General features: G+C 36.6%; 1 protein-coding gene and 1 long non-coding RNA gene across 2 annotated transcripts in view; one reads left to right on the top strand and one right to left on the bottom strand.

Moving 5' to 3' along the window:
* LOC140312824 (uncharacterized) overlaps positions 1-25,172 on the top strand; it is an 80,271-nt gene extending 55,099 nt beyond the window's left edge. The window contains exons 4-5 of the long non-coding RNA XR_011917006.1: positions 10,566-10,677; positions 22,073-25,172. This is a non-coding gene — a long non-coding RNA (uncharacterized lncRNA). The remainder of the gene's footprint in view (positions 1-10,565; positions 10,678-22,072) is intronic.
* pank1a (pantothenate kinase 1a) overlaps positions 1-25,546 on the bottom strand; it is a 225,008-nt gene that overhangs the window by 57,971 nt on the left and 141,491 nt on the right. The window lies entirely within an intron of this gene.

Raw genomic sequence — 25,546 nt, 5'->3', positions numbered from 1 at the left:
ACTGTTTACGTCCCACAGAGACGAACCCTGTCACTAGTGTCTGGGGATAAATTGTGCACTTCGGTTCTGATTTGACTTTGTGTTCATCGGTTTTGTCTGACTCTAGAAAATTGTTGTCGGAGGCTGGCTGCCTTTTTTATTTTTTGGTGATTGTTTTAGTCACAGGCCCCTGAACGTTCCCCCGGGTGCTCAAATGTGAAAGACAAAGATAACTATTGATGTTGCCGTTGACAAGAATGTTAAATAATTATGAGAGTCTGAATTTGCGCACAATGTGTGGTTTATTTGCTTTGGGTTTGTGTTTTTAATAAATAAAACTACCACTAATAGTGAAACTCTGAATCACAATCTCAACTACTTTGATCGACGATCTTTTAAGGGTGACATATAAACTCTTGAGTTGTGGGTGGAGTGGTGTTAAATGTTTGCAAACGGTTATTTACTTATTTAGGTAGAATCTACAGCTACAATTGTGAAAGTGTGCTGCTTCATATTGACATTTAATGTATTGTGTACAAGCAAAAGCTTAAAGTGCTGAACCTTTTTCTTTATTGGTTAGAATATTTTATGCTACTGTTTGATTATCTTGTGACATTTGAATTATAATTTGTGAACAAATTAAACGATATAGCGTGTACATCGTGAGCACTCTCCCACTCTTGAATTTCAGTTATAAAATGACAGGTCGGTTTGAAAATGAAGCAGATACTGAAACACTAGCATGAGATCTACTTGTGTCAAATTTGTTGTTCAACTACATGTGACAGTTTCAAAATATACTGGTCAAATTCATGTGCACCCTAAACTTTGACTATTTTGTGTTAATTGGTGTCAGACTTGTTTTCTTCTTATAAATAAATCCATAAGTCATTCTGAAACTGTGATGCTTTGGAGTGATAATATTACCAGAGCACCAGGGGAAATTTGCCTTGTGAAATGTTCGGTTCTCTGACACAACCCACACACTTTCGACTGGAAAAAAAAAAAAAAAAAAATCTTTAACCTTTTCAGCAACAACAAATGCATGCTTAAAAAAACAGAAGAGGAAAAGAAAAAAAAACTGTTGCTAATTTCACTGTTGACAACTAGTTCACAGTCAAGACCTACTGCAGGCTGCAAAGAGTTAAAATTGTGAGGATCACACAGTCATCTGAGTACACAGTTTGACTCACTGGTTTTCTTTAGACTTTATTTGAACGTCTTTTTCATTTGTTCTTTTTTTTTTTTTTACATGTCTCATCTCCTCTCATACGTGTGTTCGGTTGATAATTTCTTTTTGGTTTGTGACTGAGAGCAGCACTTTCCAAATGAGAGCTACAATATTTCACAGCTCATTCTTTATCAGGATATAGTGAATTTTACCGATGACTAAACTGTGACAGCTTCAGTTACATTTTACACATTGATTTTGATGTTTTGCTGAGAAAGTTGTCATCAGTAATTACTGATTTGACTTCTGGTGATGTTGACTGCTGATGCCTGATATGCAGATGAATATTTTGATCATGTTGGCTTCATAATTACCTTCTCTTATTTTCCTTTTTCTTCTAATTTGTGCCAATACTGGTTAAAATCTGTCTTTTAGTACAGGGAATCTGTTTTTAGAATTTAAAAAAAGTAACAGTTTTAGTCTGTTATTTTTCTGTGATTGGTGATGGGGCCTCAGTTCGCTTTATGGGCTTTAATCTTTAATCCTTATTGTTGAGTCATTGGCCCATGGGAGGTTTTTTTTTTTTTTAAATGCTCACACACAGTTGTTTGTTGAAGACATTAAATGTCACACACTGTACACTATGTCTCCCTGACCTAAAATGAGACAGTCAGTAAATATATACATGTTTATGGTTTCAGAAAGACAATGTTGTGAGTCTGTGGGTGGCATCAGTTTGTTGCCATCAGTGACTGTTTGACTAATCGCCTCACTAACTTCTTCTGTGTATGTGTTTTTACACAGCTTCAGTACCTTTTGTATTTATACAGATGATTAGTATCTGCATTGTATCTGAACAGATGTCTGTTTTATATTGTGCATTTGTGGTTGTTGATTTTATGCTGGGATTATGGCTTTCACAAGTTTGTGTGCTCCTGTCACACTATAAATGCCATGTAGTCATTTATACAGTATGTGTTTCTGTGTGTATTACTGTTATAGTTTGTCTGTTTACATATGTTGTGGCTTTCTCTTTATGTATCTGTCATTATTCTGACTGTGTGTGTGTGTGTGTGTGTGTGTGTGTGTGTGTGTAATTGATATTTTTAGATCATTTTCAACATTACTAATACTGTCACTTTGTATAAAACATGTACTTGTTAGTAAAATTTGCAAATATGTACTTTTATATATAGTAGTAGTAATGTGTGTACTTTCCATGCAGTATTCTCATCTCTCTGCTCTGTGCATGTCATTTTCTGTGTATGTTTTTAGGTCCCTGTATTACCAGTGTGTAAATCTTCATTGCCTTACTGTGTATATGCTCATGAGTGTACTTCCTCAGTTTTATGTGAGTATGTACATTCATTGTGTGTATATTTACAATGTGCATCTGTTCTACATATGCCATTGTGTAATGTTTTTTTCTGGCGTGTTTATTGATGTGTACATGTGTGTATATATTTATCTGTTACACAGTATGTATGTGCTGTTAACTGTGTGAATGCATATTTGCTGTTTGTGTTCACGAATGTGCACATTTAATTCAGATTTTGCAGGACTGTGTGGGAGTGTACTCCACCAGTAATGTGGGTGTATTTTACACCAATTGTTTGCCTTTTGTCAGTATGTGTGTTTATACTGCATGGGATGTGTATGTGTAGAGTATGTGAGTTTGATTGTTCTACTAATGTTGTTATTGTTGTACATGTATTGTTTACACTCTGTGGTGTGTAAGGTTAAGGTAGATTATAACAGTTCATTAGCAGGTTAAATGCAGATTGTTCCCTGCATGGATGCAGAATCACTAAATATTCATTACCCAGCTGGAAACCTCAGATTTCAGTCTTTGCTCTGCACCACCACCATAAATGATGCAATATGTTTTCAGACCTGTTGTAGGCATTCAGAGACATGTTGAGCTCTGCTCCTGTGCCCTGATATGGCTTCTCTAACAACCCCTACGCACCTCAATTTTCTTTCTCACCTTGAATCTATACAAGCACTTTTGTGCATAAGCATTTAGCTGTACATGTTTTGTGCTAATATGTGCTGTAGCTTGTGTGTGTGTGTGTGTGTGTATTTATTTGCATGCACATGAACGCGTGAAAGAGTTTGTTCCCTCTTCTTGATGCTCATCATCTGTCCCGCCTGACATTTACACATTCAAATCAGAGACTGTTTATCCGTTGTTTGAGGCACATGACAAGATTTCATGCTTTGTTTAAGATAATCAGCAGTATCGCTGCATGCAAAGACGCAGGCTCTTACTGTAAGACTCACACAGCACAGATGTTGACATTCAGTCAAAACCTCACATCTGTCGAAGTAAACTTTTCAGGAACTAAGACATAGGCTTGTTTTTAGTTTAACCACCATGTTGTTGTTTTTTAAAAAATCCTATCATTGCCCCATTAAAATGTAATTTATGCTCTTTAAACTGTGATTACGTATCACTGGATGAGGAATTTGATCGGTTTGAGTCCTGAACACCTGCGCCTCACTTTACACTGTGATACATCACACATGATTATGCACAAGTTAATGCTGGAGAAGACAGCTATTCATTTTTTTAAAATTATAACCTACGTACAAAGTGTTTGAAGCAGGGGGAAGAGTTACTACCTCAGCACGTGTTGGCTTTTGATAAGGTCAAACGAGAAGAAGGCAAGGAGGTCTGCGGGACCCAAAACAAAGAGGAAATAACTGTCACTGAAGCACAGAGGTTACACAACCCTTTGGGTTAAAACTCCAAATTACCTACAGCTTTTAGCTTATTTTGATACATTTTCCCCCCAAAACATTTGAACTTTTTGGAGAATATGGCACAGAGCTTACTCAGTGCAAAAACTTTGACCTCAGCAAATCCTTGAGTTATTATCCTTTCCATTCTACAGATTTTTGTGGAAAAACAAGATTCATTAACCATAGTGACTAAGACGTCCTTATACTTTACGGACTAATGCGCAAGTCAGTCACTGCCTCTTTCTATGTCTTTTTGGACCCATGTGAAAGAGTGTGACCCTAAACTACGTAGCAAAGCACAAAATTAACAGCAGCAAGATGGAAAAACTGATCTCAGAAATACTGTTTCAACTGTGAGCTGACTGTCCGCACTGTATGTGAAAGTGTTACTTAATATCCTGCCTTATGTAGTGTTTCATAATGTTCTTTTTGAGGCTTTCTAACATTTTTAGTGATGAAGGAATGCACAGAAATGAGTTGTAAAAAGGTTTTATATTTTTATATATATAGTTTTATTTGTGCCTCATATTCTTTTCTCCAAGCGTCAACACCTTAAATCTTGTGGAATGTCCATCAAATCTCCACCTCATTTCGATCGCTTGAATTTTACTCAGCATATTTATGAGATAGACGAGCCCTTTTCTACTTTGATATAGCAGGCAGTGGGATGAAAACTGTGTGATTCGTTAAAAATCTGTATGGGTGTGTTTTTTGACAAATTCAGCCTCTTGAAACTGAAATTCAAATGACACACATACATGCAGATATTTATCACGTTTTCATGTCTGGATTTCACCTTCTGCTGACGATATTACGGTCTGTGTGTTGCAGTTTCAAATTAGTTAGTTGTTCAGGACTGAGTTTGTGAAATGCTGCCACGGTACCACCATCACTTCTTGGCTTTATTTGGGTTTGTTGCAGCAGCATGGTGAAATGTATCAGAAGATAAGCCATGAACAATTATGAAGGCATTTTTTCTATATAGTGGGCGTGATGTGTTTAAGGAGAGCTTGTTAAAGCCTTACCATATCCTGCCTGATATAAGGTGCCTGCAAAAACCACACATACTTACAGGCATTGTCAATATAACTGTTTTGTTTTTTTTTTGTTTTTTTCTTCATGACTATGTTAGATCTGACTCTGTCCTCGTTTAAATTTCTGAATACTTCTCATGATTTACTCAGAGGTGTTAATATATTTTCCATTCTTTGCCTAGTTAATTGTCCCCTGACCACATGCTGCAGTGCTGCAAGACAGAACATTGTGTAACCAGTATTTACATTTACAGATAGATAAATATTAGGGGTTTTGACTAGATTTGACTAAATAAGAAATACGGTTCCAGATGAAGTACATGCTATTGAAAATTAACTGCTTTGCCAAATCAGCACGTTTCCTATTTTAAAGGCATAATAGATGTAGGAAGAAATGAAAGCTTGAGGTGGTTGGCTTTACACTTGTATTTCTGTTTTTCCCATGTTCACAAATGCATTGAAGCCACACTAAGCACTTATGATATTCTTTAGGGCTTTGTAAAGGGCTTGTCTTCGCCTTAAGTTGCATATTTTTTAGGTTTTTCAAATTGAATTGTTTCTTTGGATAATGTTATACTTTGGTGGGTATATTGCCATGTTCTGTTGTATTTATACACTTGGTACAATAACACTTAAGAAGCTGGAACTGTGTACCTGTACTTTCATATTTTTAGACTGAAGCATCTTTAAACCTCTGGAGTCTGAGCCGTAATGACGTCATGCGATCTTATTACGTCAGCGTGATCATAAACCTCAGAGGTTTAAATGCAGTAAGACACTAGTCTGAATCATTAGATGTTGACTTTTGGTGTAAGCTGGCCAAAAGCTGCGTGATTCATGAGATAATATCTTCCCCTTCGCTATCTCCGTATTACTGCATATGACATTCCTGCATATTCTCCAGTTGGTCACTCCTCACTTACCACCTAGATAACATTTTTTCAGAGGCACAGTTGTCGCATCCCAGGCTAATTGCTGCCCACTATGATTGTATGATGACAAACAAAATAAGCCAGAGTTTTCGTCTACCTTGACTACAAAAAAGTGACACAGAACTGGACCAAATTTCAGACTGAACACCATGAGTGAGCTGTTGAAACAGTCAGTCCAAGAAGAACTTTGGTTGTACCTTGAAAAAACAAATACAAGGTCAATGCGGTGAAGGTAGATGGATGATTTAGCGATACATGAGATTTTGACATTAGAAATAGTTGTTTTCCTATTTCTTACTATGCTTTTTAGGGAAGACCATGATCATTTTCTTAACCTAGAGATGTTGTTATTGAAACCGTCAAGAGAATGAAATGCTAGCTTAACTTTTTGGTAAACGAAATGAACTAAAAAGAAATCCCCAACAACTCAACCATTTGTAATTGCTTCTGAAAGCAAAGGCATTGAAAAAGTCCTGGTAACAATGCTGTTGGATTAGACAAAGCTTGTGCTTCTTTACCTTGATATGTGGACATAGCAAATAAAATAAAGATGGAGGATTATTTTATCTTGGAGGGTGTCCATTTTCTCAATTCAGTTTAAGTGATGACACCAAACTTTAGGAAGGATAACGGACAGTCGAGGTGTAGACATAAACAGAAGCATTTAAAAATAAAGAAGGCATTACTTTGTTTGCAGTGATGTGGACTGGCACAATTTACCAGGAACGCCTTTGGCGTAGTCACTGTTGTTGTCAGGCTTTTGTTGTCTGCAGCTACAAACATAGGCAATGCACTGTAAACTAACCTCAGTTTAATGTAAATATGCTACAGTGGGCCATATACTGAGAACTGAAACATACTGATTCTGGATTTTCCCTGTGCTGAGCCACTCACTGATATTAAACCTCTCACTTCCTTTTTGACAGAGCTTTGTTTATCAGCCACCTTGCTATTTTTACAGGAGGCCTCTGCTCACTCACAGACTCCATTTACCGTTGAAAAGGATGTGTCCTCTTCAGCACGTGTCTGCTTTGAAACAACAAACATATTCTTGATACTCTGCATCTTATATACAGGTGTAAATGAACATTATAGTTGCTATAAGGGTTGACATTTTATGCAAAACTTAATCATACTAAACTCAGCAAGTATTGTAGATAAAATAAGTTCATGACCTGCTATAAAATGCTGCTCATATGTTAACTTTAATCGAGCTATAGACCATGTAAATGACAGCCTTATATATTCACATTTTATACTTTCAGCATATTATGCAGAACATCCTGCACCTTTAGGAAAAGTTCTGAAAATCACTTTTGTGTCACTTTAATTGTGTTTAAGTTACTAGTCTGAGTGCTTTTGCACACACTTTTTTCCATCATTGATTTAATCACACAATACGACGTACAAAACATTTGTACAGCAGTGAAATATCTGTTGTCACTCAGTTTTATTTATTTTTTTACCCAATGCAGATCCCCAAATGCTCTGATTACGTCTGATTTGTTTAACAATGTATTGGGTGCATTTTTGCAAACTAAGGCTGTAAAGACGATTTGACTTGTTGTATATGGATAATTTTGTCATGCAATTATAACAATCCAGAACATCCTTCTTCAGTAATTCTGCTAACGTCCAGTTGGTCAGACACTTTTTCTGTGAATCAGTTTGATTGACATAATGTAGACTATATGAGAAAGTTGGACGTAGTCTTCCATTTCAAAATTGAAACCACTGAGGAAATGTTTTTAATCTGCATTCTGTTAAATGACCAGCTGAGGGCTACCCCGTGGTTGTCAAAAGGACTCAGTTTGCAAATAAGTTATGAGAAAATAACTGCTTCTCATCTAATTTATGACTAATTTACTTTATTAATTTATTTCTTGTTAATCACTAGTTTCAGAGCTTATTTGACAGGGTGAGCATATTGTCCATTCAGTTAGTTATGGTATAAATTAGACTAAAGTAGATGCAACAGGGTATGCATTAGGGTGACACACTGTTATGGTTGAGCTGCTATACATTACTGCTTATTTTCTGCTGTTGTCCATTAGGTCCACCGCTCACTCTCTGCTTCAAAAGGGTAAAATGCTGCAGCCAGATAGCGGAACCCTATTTTAGAAAATCCATTTTATAGTCTGCAGGCACAATGGTCTGCTATGATTCAAATGTGACGCAGCTTTAATATTTACCATGTCGTCAAGTAACTTTGAAAAGCCAGCGTTTGTACATTTCTTCTCCCTGTGTCTGTGATCAAACCAGATTAGCTCTCATCTGGCCCAGCCAACACGTGTATATGGGTATTTTTTTTTATTATTTTCCCTCCATACTTTTACAGCAAATAAAAGTCCAAAAAAATATTATTACATACGGAAATCTAAAACTCGACCGGAACAACACAAATTTCACAGCAACAGGTATCTGTATACACACGTAATAGGTGGTACATGCTTGTTTTATCATACTCCAAAACACTTGTCTTGACAAGCCAAAGGCATTTATTCTCGTTATCGCCCCCCCTTGCTAAATAGCAGTAAGACAGCAGATTTCTTGATTGACTGACTGATGAGTTCATTACAGTTGACTTTCCCATTAAGTTTGGGCTTAGTTAAAGATATTAGTGAGCACTCCTTTCTCAAAGTTGTTCAACTAACTAAAGCTCCAATCAGGTCTCTCACAATAGCAGCGATGCTGGCAGCTGGTTTTGCATTTGATTATGTAGCAGTTACCTTCAGTGTACATTTTGAAGCCTTTACTCTTCAATGAAGTTGGACAGTAACTATGTATTTATGTGCATATAAAGTCATCTACTGTCATGTAAACAAAGGAGACGATTGCACACAATCTGAAGTTGGTCTTTCTCCTTTTTGTTTTCAACAGTGCTTTTTGGACAACTTTTGTTTTGGACAAACAGTATCTACTGTCTGTTTAACAAAATGTTTACCTGAAGAGCTTCACAAGGACTTGCTTTTCCATTACAGCTCTGTCTGCTCTCCTCAGTGGCAGTAGAATATTCAGCTGACCGCACAGCTAAAATGACTATGGTGAAATGAGGAGCATAGTCTACACTATTTTGATATTCTGATAGCAGAAATTATGTTAAACAAAAAAGATTTTGTGGAAATTGCTTTAGCTACTTAGTCTACATTCAGGACTGAATGGATTATTGGTAGGAGAACACTGCACTTTGACTAAGAAATGGACAGGCAATGCTGATAGCTAATGTTAAACCTCAGCGGTAAGGATTTCAGTTGCTGGTTTTGAACCGTTGGGGCGTGGGCTGTAAAGATGTGAGGTCTCATTTGAATAGCTAACATCAGCAGTGTAAAGGAGACAGATGAAGAATGAGAAAGAAGATGAGACAGAGGATAACTTCATATTGAAGTTTCAAGTCCTAGCATTTCTGTTACAAAATTTCTGTACAGATAGTGAACAGAACTCTTAACATACAACAAAGTTCACAATATATTTCTACTTCTACAAATCCTATCAATCAAATGCTATCAATCAAATGCAGTTTTTAAGAGAATGTCACCACAGCTGCACAAAATGCTAATGGATTAATGTATGTGAATAATGCAGGATGTTAATAAAATGAATAAATAAAACATTTTAAGTTTTCAAAAATGTAGATTAGACCGTCAGAGTTGGCCACCCACATTTGATCTCTCATCTTCTTGTTTTGACACACACAGAAACAAGCTTCATGTTTCTTTGTCTGTCTGCTATGTGTGGGATGACTTTTGAGACACTGCCTCATGTGTCAAACAATACACTAACGCATGTGAATGGTGGGTGAGGAACTCTTGCAAAAGAATCAAATGTCAGGGTTTCATATATGTACCTCTGTCCAAAAAAAAAAATAGTTTTTAAGGTTTTGTCTCTGGATTAAATATTAATGAATATATTATTGCTTGAAAAGACACATGAAACAACGTGTACTCATCCGGAGTCTTTCAGTGGTTAACATGTGAAACACTATTAATTCCAGTGCTGAGGGCATCCTGGCATCTCTTTTTAGAAAATGGGTAAATTTTTCATGTTTAGTGACTCTTTAGCGGTCGTTCTCAGGTACTTACACATGAAGAATGCATGCAGCTCCTTCCGCTTGGAAATATATATTTCTTATTAAGAGTGTGGTGTGTGTGCGTGTGTTTTCATCTTCACAAACTTTGCACCATTCATACGGAGGCTTTTATGAGTCAGCTGAAAGGAGTGTGATTATCATATAGCCCCCAAGAAAAATCAAAGGAGGGCAGTACTCAGGCAACATTTTATTCAAAGCCTTTTCAAACATGCTGTCTCCAACAAAATAATTTTTATATTTCACAAATCAAATCATGCTATAACTATATAGAATTGATAACCAACAACAGATTAAAGAATCATAACCAATATAGTAGTATTTCTCACAATGGTGTGTAATGACAGTGTATCAAGTTTTGGAGAAGGTCATCAGTGCTGGACTTACAACAGAGCAGATCTATTTATGTCGAGATTATTAATGTAGGTATTCAGTGTTGGGTGATGTTTGCTTGCAGTACGGTTCAGATGTATTTCACTTGGCACTTACAGTATGTACGTGATACTCCCTGATCTTGTTGACTTTCTAGTTCATCTGCTTGTTATGAAATATGATATTTCCAGATCTCCATTGTTGGTGAGATGATTGTTAAAGGTGGGGATTTTTTTCTTCTTTTGCAGGGTTTAACACAGGATGAAGACACTGTTTCACCACGGGACTATGAGGCTGGTTTCCACCACATTCACCCATCCTGACAAGCAGTGGGGAAACCACCTCAGCAAAACTTATCTGGTAGGAGTTTACATCTTTGTACTGTAATAGGCAGTCTGATCATGGCCTTGATGATGTCAAACATGCTTTTCTGATTATAATCCCCAACTACTCTTGTTGTGTATGCACACATGGATAATGTGGCAAGCATTACATATTTACAAGTTCGACAAATGCTGACCTTTTTTAAACATTTTAAAATGTTAAAACAATAGAGGCTTCTAACCGGCAAGAATGGTGGTTTACAGGCCTACCTGATATTACCTTATTATGTGGTAGACACCCACTTTCAGTGCTGATGTAATTTTTTCCACCCAAAGCTTTGCAAAAAATATTTTTTGTGTTTTTCAGGCAAGGATAGGTTCACTTCATATTCTTGTGTGTGTGGTAATCAGTTTATGCGTAAGCCAGCAAAACCTACTGTATCAGACATTTAGTGTATAAAAAGTTGTAAAGGTTAAAACTGTGTCTTTGTGCCTTTTGAATAAGGCCATCAAACTTTAGCTAATTTGTTCATGTTTTTTCCTGCAGATTTTGTGTATTTTTTTGGGTGAAGCCTTACATATTAAGTGGAGTAACTGAGTGTCAATATAAAAGCTACAATACCAAGACCTGTAAGGCAAAGCAAGTTTATTTGTGGAGCACCATTCGTACAACAAGGCAATTCAAAGTGCTTTACAGCTACATAAAAATCACAAGGGGGCAAATAAAATCATTCAATAAAACATAAAAATAATAAATTAATTAAAAGCGAAGAGTGCAGATGAAATACTTTCATTTGTCATAGCTAAATAGAACAGTTTTCAGCCTGGATTTGAACATTTTCAGAGTTGAGGAAGACTGAAACACAGCCACATCTTGCTTAGTCCCGACTCTGGGCGCCAGCAGGAGTCCGAGTTGGTTCACATGGTTCTAACATGTCAGAGATGTACTTTGGCGCTTAGACCATGAAGAGACTTGTATACAAGCAGAATTGTTCTAAAGTCTATTCTTTGAGCGACAATAAGCCAGTGCAGAGACATGAGCACTGGATTAATATGTTCATATTTCCTGGTTCTAGCCAGGTCTCTAGCAGCCACATTCTGGATGTACTGCAGCTGTCTTACAGCTGTAGAAGAAACTGAGTTTAGCTCTCCAAACTTCAGTTTTCCCATCACTCAGGATTCTGCCATTTACGTCAGCTGATATAGTGAGTACAGCTGCAGCAGCTTAGTAATTAGCTGAAGTGCAGTCAGTACATTAATCAAAGTCCAAAATATCAATACTCTGAATGTCATTGAGTAAAATGCAAGTGTTGCCACTGGAAGCGTGTATGTTTATTCATGTGTGTACGTTTATAGGGATATTTTAGATTTTTGTTTGAAGTGGGATTGTGTGAAGTAGAGAATTCTCAGTTCAGAAAATCAGGGAAGATTCCTGATGGGCATGCCCAGCTAAGAATAGGGACAATAGAAAAAATATTTGCCATCCAAAATACTTCAAAGCTCAAAAATTTCATCAGGGTTCAGGGTAACCTTATGCTGTAGATTTGCACACTGTACACATGTTTGTAACAGACATGTATTTACTTTATCACTACATTTTCACAACCAATCAACATCTGTGTGAACAGACCATTATACAGACCTTTTTTTTTCCACTGCACCAAAAAATGTGGTTTAAAATCCACAATGTAGCTTTTTCACAAATCATTATGAATCTTTTGAGGTTTGTATTGTTTTAGATGCCAAAATTGAGCTCCTTTGTTGTTCCTCTTCTGAGCAGCAGTTGACTTGGCTCAACCATTGGGAATCTTTCCTGATGGACACTCTGTTAAAGGCACAGTTTGGTTTCACTGTGCCTTTTAAACTCACACTTTACTGTTCTTACAAAAAATTTTAAAAGATGGAACTTTGTTGCCCATTTGTGTTGAGTAGAGCATATATGTCAGTGATTCCATCCCGAATCACATTATTTGTGTGTGTGTTAGAAGCCACAACAACATTCAACAGCATTAGCAGTAGAAGCTCTGCAATTCAACCTGAAGCAAGAAATGCAGCAGTTGGGTTCAGTTCTAAGTGGACCTAAAAAGAATTGGTGGAAAATTAGAGGTGCAGTCTCTAGTGGACAGCTGAGTAACGGATGGCTGGAGAGGAATTGGTGCAAGAGCTGGAAACTTAGTAGGTGGCTGGGGTAGCTGGAAGTAGTTGGAGAGTGGGCAGGCAGAGCTGGCATAATGAAAGCTGAATCGGTGGAGCAACTGAAGAGTCTGAGGTAGATAAGGGAATGCAGGGAAGAAAAACCAGGAACAGCAATGGTGTAGACAAGCAGGTACAAAATAAAACCTTTGGAAAATGTCAGGAAGTTAAACTAAGTTTCCAACTGTTACAGGTTCTGAAGTATATGAAAAAAAAATACAAATAGGAGGAAGCCAACTAAATAATTTATTTGTAAATACATTAAAAGTCAGTCAGCAATTCAGTCCTCACATATGAAGGGAAGCCCACTTCCTCTAAAGGCTTTTGAGAATTTTTGTTATCATTTTCATGTACACAGCAGAAAACAGCTCCTGGGGCTTGGTCAGTGTTGTGGTTTTAATTTCTTCAAGTTAGAAGTAAAAATTGAACGCAGACCTGTGAAGCTTTCGTCCGAGAGCAGCATAATCTAATTAACCGACTCTTCAGTGTGGGTGCGTGAGAGCATGTGCAGCTCAACTGCTTCGAGTCATTCGCACACATAGTTGTTTCCATCACTTCAGAGGATGTTATATTAACTCACATTTGCCCTCTGGAAACTTATCCCCACTATAACCACATTTTCACCCTAAAATTAAACAACTTACCTTTTTGGGGACTTGTTTTTTGTCCCTAAAAGAGAATGGGTCCCCACAGTATGATTGCATAAACAGATTTAAGTCCCCACAGCACAAGTAATAAAAAGTACAAATAGACCCACACAATAAGCAGAAAAGCAGCAGCTGGTAATTTTCCCTCTGAGAAGTTTTGAGCAAAAGTGGCTCTGTTCCTTGACTTGTTTTGACAGCTGTGTGTGTATGCAGGAACAGATCACAATTAGTGTTAAATGCCCCAACTCTTTAGTTCTGGTCTCTGCTCAGCCATTTTATCTTCATATCCATCTCTCCAGTCAGCAAGTCAACTCTCCCTTTTGTGAAATGAAAAAGAAGATGCTGATTAGATGATTGCAGTGGAAAGTGAATTACACTGACTCTGTATCACAGCTCTTAGACTGTATGTACATGTGATCATAGAGTTAAAAGCCAGTTTTTCTTTGTTTTCCATCTGTGAAATTCAAAATCAAAAAGTCAGTCAGACAATGCGATATGCTTCTCTCATGCTGGTAGCACATTAGGAAGTTGCAGAAGTGACAATGGACAGAAAAATATATTGAGGACAATTTTTTTTTCTTCATTTGCACAAAAACTATTGCATACTGTTTATTTGTGCACATGAGATGAGTGTATACACAGATGCTATGTTTACATACCCAGTTGAGTATTCTTAGAGTTCAAAGTGGCCATTTAATTGGAGCACTGCTCTTGTCCCAATAGGTTCTTCTTTGCATCAACGTCTTTTGTTACTGCAAGGTCAAATCCCAAAGTGGAAATTGTGGAGCATGTGTAATGCGCCTAGGTCAGTTTGACTATAGCTATGCGACATATGCAGGAGTAATTCGACCCACGATCGCACTTTCTGGGTGTTAGTCCAACTGAAATCAAAGCTCTCATAGCCAGACTAACATTTTAGCATGCATCTTAAAAGTGCAGTTTTGGCCCTACTAAAATAACAAATGAAGGAATACATTTTTCTGCCTGTTCTTTATAATATACTGGCATTTCACAATCCATAAATACATCAATGCATATTGTGAAAAGCACATTATCAATATACACAAATCATGTTTTCAGGAGATATAATGGTCAAATAAGAGCTTGCAGCATGGCGTCAGGATTAAATTCTGGTTTGCTGCCTTGTACACTTGTCTTGTGTGCAACAAATCAGTTAACACAACTACACAAAATATATTAAAATGTGGGAATTAATCTGATCCTCTTTGTATAACGACTCCCAGGCTTACTGGAAGAGATGCCTTTATCACCAATTTAAACAGGCGCACAGTTATTAAAGCAACCAGTAACTCTACTTGTGTTACTTTAAACTGATAGATAAAACTAGCTGTATATTTAAATTCTCAAGCCTTAAAGACATTAGTCTGAAACGCTGCATTTTAAAACAGGAATAACTAAAAAAAAACTTCAAGACAACAGCAGTGAAATTCTGTACAACATGGAGTGACAGCTGCTATGAAGAACTTCTATGTCTTGTAATAACAAAGTTGTTAAACCATGCAATTGGGCTTTTTGATGCGAGTTTCAAAGGTTTTTACAGACAGTGTTAAATGTAATGTGTGGTTTGTGAGCTTTTGTGGGTGGCTTTTTCTTCATTTGATCAAACAAGATTAGTAAGCTAACTCAGAGAAGCATGTTAGCTTGAACCTGATATGTTAATTGTCGTTTTTTTTTAATAAGCTTTCATGTCTTATAAGCCAGTCAAGTTGTTCTTGGGTCAAGTCTTGATGGTAAATTATACTTAGCAGTTATTTAAAAAATGTTTTCATTGCTGTACCTCGCATAGTTTCACCTAGAATTAATGTGGCTTTATTTGAGATGATTAAAAAAGCTTATATTTTATTGATTGCCCATGTTACTCTATGTTGTAAAGTCAAATTTCTCAGTGGATAAAACATGTAGCGGTTTAAAAAGAGGATTGTCAGGATGCTTGACTTATCTACTACACTAGTCCTTTAACTTCACCTTTGATCTCCAGCCAAAACTCACAGCTGCTGTTAAGTTCTCTTAAACCTGCTTAACGCTGACGCAGGTTTTCCTCTTCATCAAAAGCGACAACAAGATAAAACATCTGCTCATCCATCAAACTGCTAGCGCTCCTTTCACCGATAATGAATAGAATGATTTAGTGGAGAAATCCCATAGCATCCCCTCTGATCTCTACCTAGTATGCAATCTGTATTAACACTAACTGACTGCACGTAATAAATGAGTGGTGAGTGTCAGATGGCACAGGGAGTTTCAGCCCCGTCACCCCACGGGCTGCTGCACAACTAGAAAACACAAGGGCACAATATGCTGTGCTGTATAGTATAAAGTTAAGTAAATACCTTTGGTTGACATTATGTCCAAGCAGCAGGAGTTTGAAGTGGTTATTCAGTTTTGTCTTGCAGTTTCTGCACATGGAGTGAAAACACAGAAATTAAGCTAAATATGTTCAGCTTCTAGAAATTACATTTATGATTTAGATTCTGAATATGTGTCATCATCTAAACAGCTTCCAGTTTGAAATCTAATCTGGTGTTCTGAGAGAGGTGTTAAAAGTTGGGACTTCCCGAATGTATTAAATATTAAGTAAACACAGTCACAGGGGGAGAAGAAAAAAAAGCTTTAACTCATCTATAACAGTGCTGCTTATCAAAATAAAGCTCACCATGACTTGGGGCCCCATATGTCTCCTGGGTTTCTTTCTCTTTTAGGAATAGTGCAGCCAAATAGTGAAAGAATATCTCCTCTATAGTCTACAAACCTTTTCTGAGGCTTGATGTAAAATGTCGTTTTTTTTCTTCCCCCTTTCTATGTCCGACATTAACCAACTGCAACTAACAGTGAAGTAGATCAATGAAAAGTTATTGGACAGTAGAGAATGTGAAGTTGACATCACACCATATTGTATCATCTTACATTTCTAATGGGTTTCAATACGATTACATATTTATTATCCACTATGCAGGACTTTATATTATAAAACGCCTCGCTGAATCTATTTGGTAGTCTTATCATTTGTTTGCTTAAATTAATTTATCAAATTTTGGTTCAATGCTTGTTCATTGGCACATCTTGTATTCAGCAGTGTGATTCAATTGCTCTCCTTAACGTTCATCTTCTCTCTCCTATTCCCCACTAAATTTGACCCTTTTTATCCAAACAACATTCAATCAGGCAACACATTCTTGTGTGAGCTGGACATCTATATTTTTAGTCTAAGTTTACAAAAAGACAAGCGTGTACAGTGCTGACGGAAACTTTTTAAGACCCTTTCACATTTCCGTAGCTCTATGTTTGGACTCAAACCTGTTGAACACAATAGAGTTTGACATGCTCTTGCACACCTGTCAATGTAAAGTCTCATGTTGATCACGTGTATCTGAGAAAAAATATACTCATCTTTGCTTGGCAATATTGTGTAGGGCAGTGTCACGTCATGTTTTGTGATGGGAACCCGTGACCAGTGTGTATTAACCTGTGTAGCTCACGACAAAGTATGTTGTAGTTTAGTTAGTAATAATCTCTTTAGCCATTTTAAATGTGAAATTGTGGAGTGGACGAAAATACTAATTTTACAATCTGTCATGAGATTGTGTTGGAAAAGATGCTGTGACGTGGCATGGGAGGAATATCCAGAACAGAGGAAAGGATAAAGAAAATATGAAGCAGTCCTTTGTAGTGCTTGGATTGTCAGGCTGAGAAAAAGCTTTATTTCTACAAGACAACCCAAGGAGAACACATAGTAAGAAAACTCAGCCCAGCAAGAGTCTGAGCCTTAACCGAGTAGAACGTGAGGCCGCTGCTATCACCAAAGGTGCTATAGCAAAGCGTGAAGTGAGTAGCCTGAAGTCTGTATTATTTTATATGCGTCCATGCCCAGATAAGATGCAGTCACTGCTATGCATCTAAACATAATCAGTCTCAAGCTTTTAAACCATGTCGTTGCCTTCTTTTTAAATAATCGAGCCGCTAAAAGCAGATCCACTTTATCAAACCGGAAAGACAAAGCACCAGGTCATCTATTAGACTGGTTAAATTAGTCTTGTCCCTTCAATAAATTAATCATAGTTTGTCTTTGTCCCGAGAGAAAAATATCTCTGGAATAAATGGGCACCCCTGTTTTATCTCCCCTTTTAGAGACCTTTAATGTCATGAGAACTCAGGCCGATGCAGACACTGTTGTTGACAATAGCATAGAAAAAAAAAATCTACTTGTAATGGAACTGAAACATCTTCACACAGAAAAAATTGAGTCTGAAACAAAGTGATACTCCACTTAAAAAGGGCAGACATCTAATTAACCTTCTCAGCTCTTAACAGACTGATTAACAGCATTACCAGAGCTGGGGAATATCTCTCTGGCCTGTGGTTGGTGCAATGGTTACAATATGAGGAGAAAGGTTGGGTTATAAATGGAAGACTCTAATTAATCTTGTCGCACTACTTACTATGTCTTCAATCACATTGTCCACCTGTAGTACTTTAGGATGACTAAAGATTTTTTTAATTTTATTTTTTAGAAGAGCCTGGGAGTTGGGGAATAACTGGAGACATTTGTCTCAATAATGATGGCGCACACAGCATGCGTGTTTGTGGTTTTGGAAATGTGTGCCCACTGCAGATTATAGTCTAATTATGTGTAAATACATCATAACCAACATCTTGGTTGATTATTTTTTAGCTTTTTTTTTTTTTTTAAATAATGTCCCTCTACAGAGCAACTCATCTTCAAGAGTCTTAGCATAGAGGGAATGCACATAATAACAAACAGATGATTTTACCTGGGTAATGCCCACTTTTAGGCACTGAGGGACAAAAAGACACTGAGCTCAATGGCTGTCATGTCTGAAATGGTGAGGAGCTGTTATGCGATTGACTGACAGATTTAGAGAGGTTTTGGTTATTCTCTTTGTAAAATTCCAAAAATTAGAAGAGGGCCAAATGCTGGAAGTCTCAGAAACATGAATTTGCAGTGAATATTTTGTGTCTGGTATGATGGATTTTTTTGTAAAAATTAAAATTTTAGGACAAACTATAGATGTGATAAGCTATTCATCATCTCCCATGTATGGTATGTAAAATGGCATCAAAAATGTGGCATTTTAACATTTTGGATCAGTGTTAAATTTTAGCTAGTCATAACAAACTTAGAGGAACAATAACAGGTCAACTCTACAAGTGAAATTTGTACAGAAAGTGACTATTTTCAAATTAAGTTTATTTTTGATGGATAGTTAAATCACACTGGTATCCCCTGGTCAAATGTTTTCCCAATGTTATAAATTGAGGCGGTAACAGGAAATGGCTTATTGGAGATCACAATAAAGCAGCAAAAAGTGTGCCTCCCACTATGTTAACTGTGAGTCATGACTGTGAAGAACCAGAATGTTCATTTGTCACCTTGATTTACTGACAAATCCCTCTAAAGTTCAACTAAGCATGGATGTTTTTATATGCTATAATGTTCCTGGTGTAGTGGTGAGATGCATTGTGAGGATTTCTGGCCAGATGTTAATGTAAGTGGTCAACTGATTCTTTAGAGGACTGCAAAGATCCCAGTCGAGACGAACAGCTTTTAATTCACCATTATATTCCTTGGTAATACTCAACATACCACAAACAGCAGAGGCAACAAATTAAAATTATTGCACTGGAATCAAGACAAGAATATAGAAATGTTTACATTTCTTGTGGATTTTTTTTTTTTTGACTGGCAATTGGTAATTAAGCTGCATCTATCTTTTTTTTGTTTGTTTAATGTAAAACAAGTTAACCTTTACCCTACACACGCATTAAAATTAATTGTGAATCATAATTACTAAATTGTTATGATGAAAGTAACCACAAACTGATGTAATATGCATTTGATTCATGTAGGCTTTGCAGGAAAGTAGAAGAACATGCGTGCGGCCAACAGTGCTTATTTATGTCACGTCTTTAGAGGTTTTGTAAAGACTTACAGATTGTCGACGCATGAGGGATATTGTGTTACCAGAAAAGTGCAGATAGAAAACATTTGTTGTTATAGCTTCAGTTAAAACATCTCACTCATATTCTTTTAAAACTTTCCAGAATATCATCTGTGAAGGGCCTTGAGTGTAAATGTCTGCAAAATGTCTTTAATCTTTTTTAGTGATGCACAAAGCTCTGGGGAAGAGGTCCTTGTCTGTTGTGGAGCCAAAACTGTGAGGCACTTTTCTTTCCTAGCTGCAAGGCAAAGCCTCAAAAATGACTTTTCTTTAATCTGTTAAGACTGGTCAGATGGGTTCATTTGACCCAACAAAGCATGGTTAAGCCAAAATTACTCTAATTATTAGTCTTTAAAGTGAAGCTGCCGTTGTAAATCATGTTTATTTAAGCACAGGCTTCAGTGAGTTTAACTGACCTAGGTCACATTTTAAGTTGCTCTGATTGTGACAACATGTTTAAGTTTTGCAAATTCTATGTTGATATTGGTGAAAATCAATAAAACGTAGATGAAGGGGCTCACACGAAAGGACATTTTCCTTTTCAATTTCTTGTGCGGGGACTGAATGATTTCACAGTACTTGAGAGTTATCTATGCTGATACAGTTTGTGCTCATTAAGCCGTTTAAAAATACTCTGAAGCCTGGTCTTTGTATCCAAATTACCAACTTAAAAGCATTAAATTTACTCAATATGGAAAGGACTAGATGTTGGACTTGAACCGTGTTTCAGGAAATTTGCTCAAGAATGGTTGCGTAACCTGATCATGTGGCAGAACATTTAGTAGCTTAACTGGTCCGCTGCAAAGAATAAGGCTCCAAACTGCACCATAGCAACATTTTTGCACAGTCATTTATTTTTGTCTACAGAGACGCACGGATTATATGGTAACACATACTGTATACTCATAATATATGAACAAGCGCCACGTGTTGCTGCATGTCGATTTACTCACTTTTAAGGATGAGGAGGGGAGGAGAATGCTTTAATCCACTGTTAAGCATTTTCCACAGTCTTTTCTCTTTCTACTTTGCTGTCTCTCACAAATGTTTAAGTTTTGGAAATGAAAAAGAAGGGGGGTAAAGGATTGTTAGGGTTTGAATTAATATGCACAGTTAGATTTCAATGTTACTAAATACATGGTTTGGGTTTACATATTTTAATACATAGGTGCTCTGATAAAGCACCTGTGTTCGTTATTCTTTTTAACTACGTTATGATTTTTTTATCCATGAATTATGACAATTTTTTGTTGTCGTTGATGTCATGTTGACAACTTCCTATTTGCTTTGAAATAAAGTAGAAATGCAAATTGATCTTTGGTGTAACATTAATGACAAGAAGAAACTGTTGAAATAGCCATACCAAACTTTCTCTTTGCAGGTGTACAGATTCAAAACTCTTCTCTGCTTTAACAAGAGCAAAATAATGATCTCCACATTGTGACAAACATTTTGACATGGTGAAATTACAACCCTCTGTTTATGTCAACGCAGCCTCATAGTGTGCGTTTGTGTGTCGCGTGAACACCCTGAACCAGAAAGCAGCAGTGATGTTGGACACGAATTGACAACAAAGAGATCTACATTTTCCTTGTTGCTTGATGTCTCGACTTATTTTTATGTTTATAAAAGCAGTAATTTTGTACTGTAAGTGCACAGAAATCTGTTTCTCTCTAATTAAAGAGTGGACACAACTGTGCATGTAGCATGAGAGGTCTTAGAGGCATATTCAGCTTTTTACACTACTGCTGAAATAATCCAGATTCATTCACCATTTCACTTGGATAATAAATCCATGGAAAGAACTGAAGGGGAAAAAAGATGAGCCATACATCTACCATAGGGCAATGTTTACTATCGATAACATTTAACTTCTCATGTTTTGTGATGTTCAAGCATCTGAAAAATCAAATACAGAAAAATATATCATTCAATCTGGTAGGAAAACATACTTTTAGCGACATGTTTTACGGTCAGAAGAAGCTACTCCGCTGTCGGCAGCATCTTCTGGCTTTCCTTTCAGACAGCAGGTCTTAAAAGACTGAGAAGGAAAAATGAGGGCTTTCAAAAAAGCTCACCGTTGTTCATTAAGCTAATTACTGAGAGTACAGGGCAATAACTGTCAGATGAGTGTGTCAGCACTTTATCAACTCTGTATTCGGTGAAGTGCCCTCAGCTACTCCGTCAGAAGAGAATTACTGCAAATCTTTCACTGAGAAATTTAATAATTTATAGAAAATTCCTAAGGGGAATTAGTAAAGCAGCAGAAGAGTTGATTAGTGGTAGTAGTGACTCTGAGGTTTTTGCGTATTACCCTGTCAGTAACTACTACACTGTATGATTTATTATATAATGTTTCAAGACAGTTTACTTTATGGAAGGTTTGCCAAAAGCACATTTGCTTGTAAGCAATACAGTGTATGCATTGCTTTGCATGCCTTTCCTGTCCTGTGTTGTCAACAATAGGCCTGTAAGTCACTTTATGATGGGATATAAAACCTGAGAACTTCACGTACTGTGTCTCAGTTTTGGATTTTTAAAGTTCTTGTTTGTTCTCTATGCCCTCAATGTTGCTTCCTGTATCCTAAAAATGTTTTCTCCGGTTCCCTTCCAGTTGACATGTTGCTGAGTCAGTTTGGGCGATGACATCATCATCATGAGATGCAGAGGCTGGTGACCACAGGCAGCAACAGAAGAGGGGGTGCTGTATGTCGTGGTTCGCAGCTGCTGGTTGTTAGTAAACTAAATTGTGCTGTGGAGTTGCCTCTGGGAATAATCAGCTCAAATGTGGGAAGGAAGAACGAAGTTGAGAGGTTTGAGGGGGCAGTAAGTAAGATTTTTTATTGACGCGTTGCACCAGATGGCTATAAAACACCTGCAGGAGGTTGTTGTTGCCGTTGATTTAGCTGGTGCTGAGGTTTTTTGGCTTGATGGTTGATTTTTTTCAATTTATTCTAAAACCATCTTGACATTAAGACATGCTCATGCTGTTTAAATTCCAGCTTGTGATGGACTCAGTAATTATAGGTAAAACAGTACTTACACTCTGGAGTTATTCAGTGAATATTCTTAGAGTAAAATTTTTTTAAATTTCTTTATCTTAACCTTTTGTCCAAGTTGGAGCAACTCAGGTCTTACTTATAAGGTCATACGACAGTTGAGAGAAAAATTCTTACAGAGAAACCACTGTGAAAATGAAAGAACAGGAATCGAGTTAAGTACTATCATTAATGTTAAATATAGTTAAAAATATCAAATAAATATAGTTGAAGAACAAATAAAATATTATAAGTACAAGCACCTGAAAGTTGTATTAGAGTAAAATCAGTAATTGAGGAACTGTACTGGCTACTCTCCACTACTGAATAAAATCGGAGAAGAATTAGGCAATTTGAAATTTCTAATTTACCATTATACCCAAAATTAAACTAGTGACATTGCTGCAGATTTGTTCAGTTGGCAGGGAACGTCACTGACCACTGATTTAATTTGTTCTTCTTCTGTGTATGTTGTTGATTAAACATCTCTCTTGTACCAATGATCAAAATAATCTAATTTATTTTATAAAATGATACAATTTTGGCATTAAACTCCAATCAACTGATTTGCCTTCTTTCATAAAAAACATATTTAGAATATAGAGTAAATCAATATTTTCTGTGCACAGTTGGTGGCGACACACGGAGACATTGTCGGGCTGTTCTGCTCCGACTAAAATTATAGTACCATGTGGCAGCAACAATATGACTGCTTGTGTGTTTTGGCAGTAGGATATTTCAATTTCCTGTTTGGACTCCTTTCAGTAACTGCTCACTAAGTGAAGCTAACAGAACCAAGTCCAGCTGTGATAAATTTGGAATAAGTAGATATGAAAAGTTAACACTGTATTTACACATAAAATCCAAAACATCTACATTAAAGATTTTTTTTTTAAATATCCCCTACTTAATGAAAGCAAGTCTTTTCAGATCATTTAATAGCCTGTTATGAGTCATTCTTGAAAATTAATTTGTTTTATTTGGCGCCAAGTAAAAAGGTTTTATAACTGATCACTTTACTTCTGGCGGTGAATGCTTAGAAACACTACAGTGTCTTAAAGCCGTAATTCAGGGGTTGCATGAGTTTCATGACCTTCCAGCTATTGTCAGTCCTGTAAATGACGTGGTAACAACATGGCATTTATCATTCTTTTTTTTTTATATATATATATACACACACATTTCTACACTAACACAGAAATGTGAATGGATTTTGTATTTTCTTCAATCCACATGAAACTGAGCATTTTCAGCTCACATTTTACAGTTATTTGAATCTTGTTCAGAAACCAAAATATCATTTGTATGGACTGGTACACTCCACAGTGTAGCAATGCTGGGCAATGTGTCACTTCTTCGTCCCGCTGTTAAAAGAAAAAGATCACCAGCATGACATGACTGAGTCAAAGATATTTTATTCTCCTGTCACTGGCACTTGATGTATTTAAAGTATTTTACTTGACTTGGTCACTTTATCCAAACTTGCTTTAGTATTTTACCATCAGCAGAGCACCTCTTTAGAAAATAATTATTGGAAGTATTCAACTGGGAAAGTTTTTTTCTTTATTTCTTTCAAATTATCAGATGTACTTAGATTAAGTTATACAAATAACTTACATTAACTATACGTTTAAGAGCTGATTTTAAAGTGGATCATTGGAATGCATTTATACCACATCCAGCCTTTGAATTTACTTCATTAGATTTGAAATTTAATCATTTTTACATTGTCTATCCTTACAGGCACCCACAAACTGTTTTATAAAGTCAAAGATCAAACATGAGCTTCAGCTTTGTTCGGTAGTCATGTTTTATGGAGAACAGGTTCAGTTATTTCTGTTATAATTTGGATGTTTCCTCAGTCTCTTCCATTCAAATATTGACGACTGTGTTATCTATTTTTTTTAATGATGTAATATCAATGTTTTCTCCTGATATGGTTTAGTAGTACTTAGGTGGATAATTAGTACCATAGACTATTAATCTTCAGCATTTCAGTGAGCTGAGTATGATATATACAGATATAATTGGTTGTGGATGTTTAATTTTTTTTATTTTTGATGACTTTTGTTTGGATTGTTACCCATCAGTAATTTTTGTGTAAAGAGTGCTTTGTAAATTTGTCATATCTGCTTTGTGGATTGTTTTTTTTTTCCTACAAAAACCCAAAACAGCAATGTGATATTTATTTTCCCTCATTTCCTTATTATCAGAAGGTTCATGTGTGTAACAATCAAGATTTAGGACCTTTTTGTTTTAAAAAAAATATTGTATAAAATTATAAAATAAATTAAAACTAGCTGACAATAAAAACTTGCCATTCTTTTGGAATTGAATGCAAAATTTAATTTCTCAAGCAACATGCTACAGCATGATGAGCACAAGGGAGAGGGCAGGTAAAGATGGGCAGCTCAGCTGCGTGTTAACGTACAGAGCAGTTACAGTGTCGACTTGTTTTGAAACAGCCTGTGAACTAGGAAGAAAGGGACAGAACTGAACAGGAAAGAGTGCGTGTGAAAGAGAGCAAGACATTAAGTTGGGGAGGGAGCGACAGAGGAGGGCAGATGTATTTTGGTGCCTATAAAGCTCAGCATGTGTCTTGTTTTGGACTTCAGCAGAAGTGAATCCTGGCTGTAAGAAACAATGACAATACAACAATAAAACCTCTCAAACTGAGGAAGTTGTCTGTGGCGTTTGTATGTTTGAGCTACAGCTCACTTTTCTGTAAACAGCACTCACATCTTGTAAGTTTGGTTCACTTTGTTCAGCCAAAGCTTCTTTTTGTTCCTTGTTTTGCTGACACAATTTCAAATATACAGGTTGCAAAGATTTACTTGATGTGCATGATAGTTATTGTTCCCATTAGTTAGGGTTGTGCTGCTTTCTCTTTCTTATTCCTCCTAATTTATAATCTGATAGATGGAGGGGAGTTTTAGTTCCCACAGATGCTCAGAATTATCAACTTCTCAGTCTCATACATAGGTGATAATTAATGCAGATAGCAAGACACCACAACTGCAACAACTCGCAACAGCAAATAAATAAACAGA

Source organism: Leuresthes tenuis, unplaced genomic scaffold, assembly GCF_036924035.1.
Source record: "Leuresthes tenuis unplaced genomic scaffold, fLeuTen1.0.hap1 SCAF_8, whole genome shotgun sequence".
Taxonomy (NCBI): Eukaryota; Metazoa; Chordata; class Actinopteri; order Atheriniformes; family Atherinopsidae; genus Leuresthes; species Leuresthes tenuis.
The sequence above is the reverse complement of the archived record's forward strand: the minus strand, read 5'-3'. Positions and strand labels throughout refer to the sequence as shown.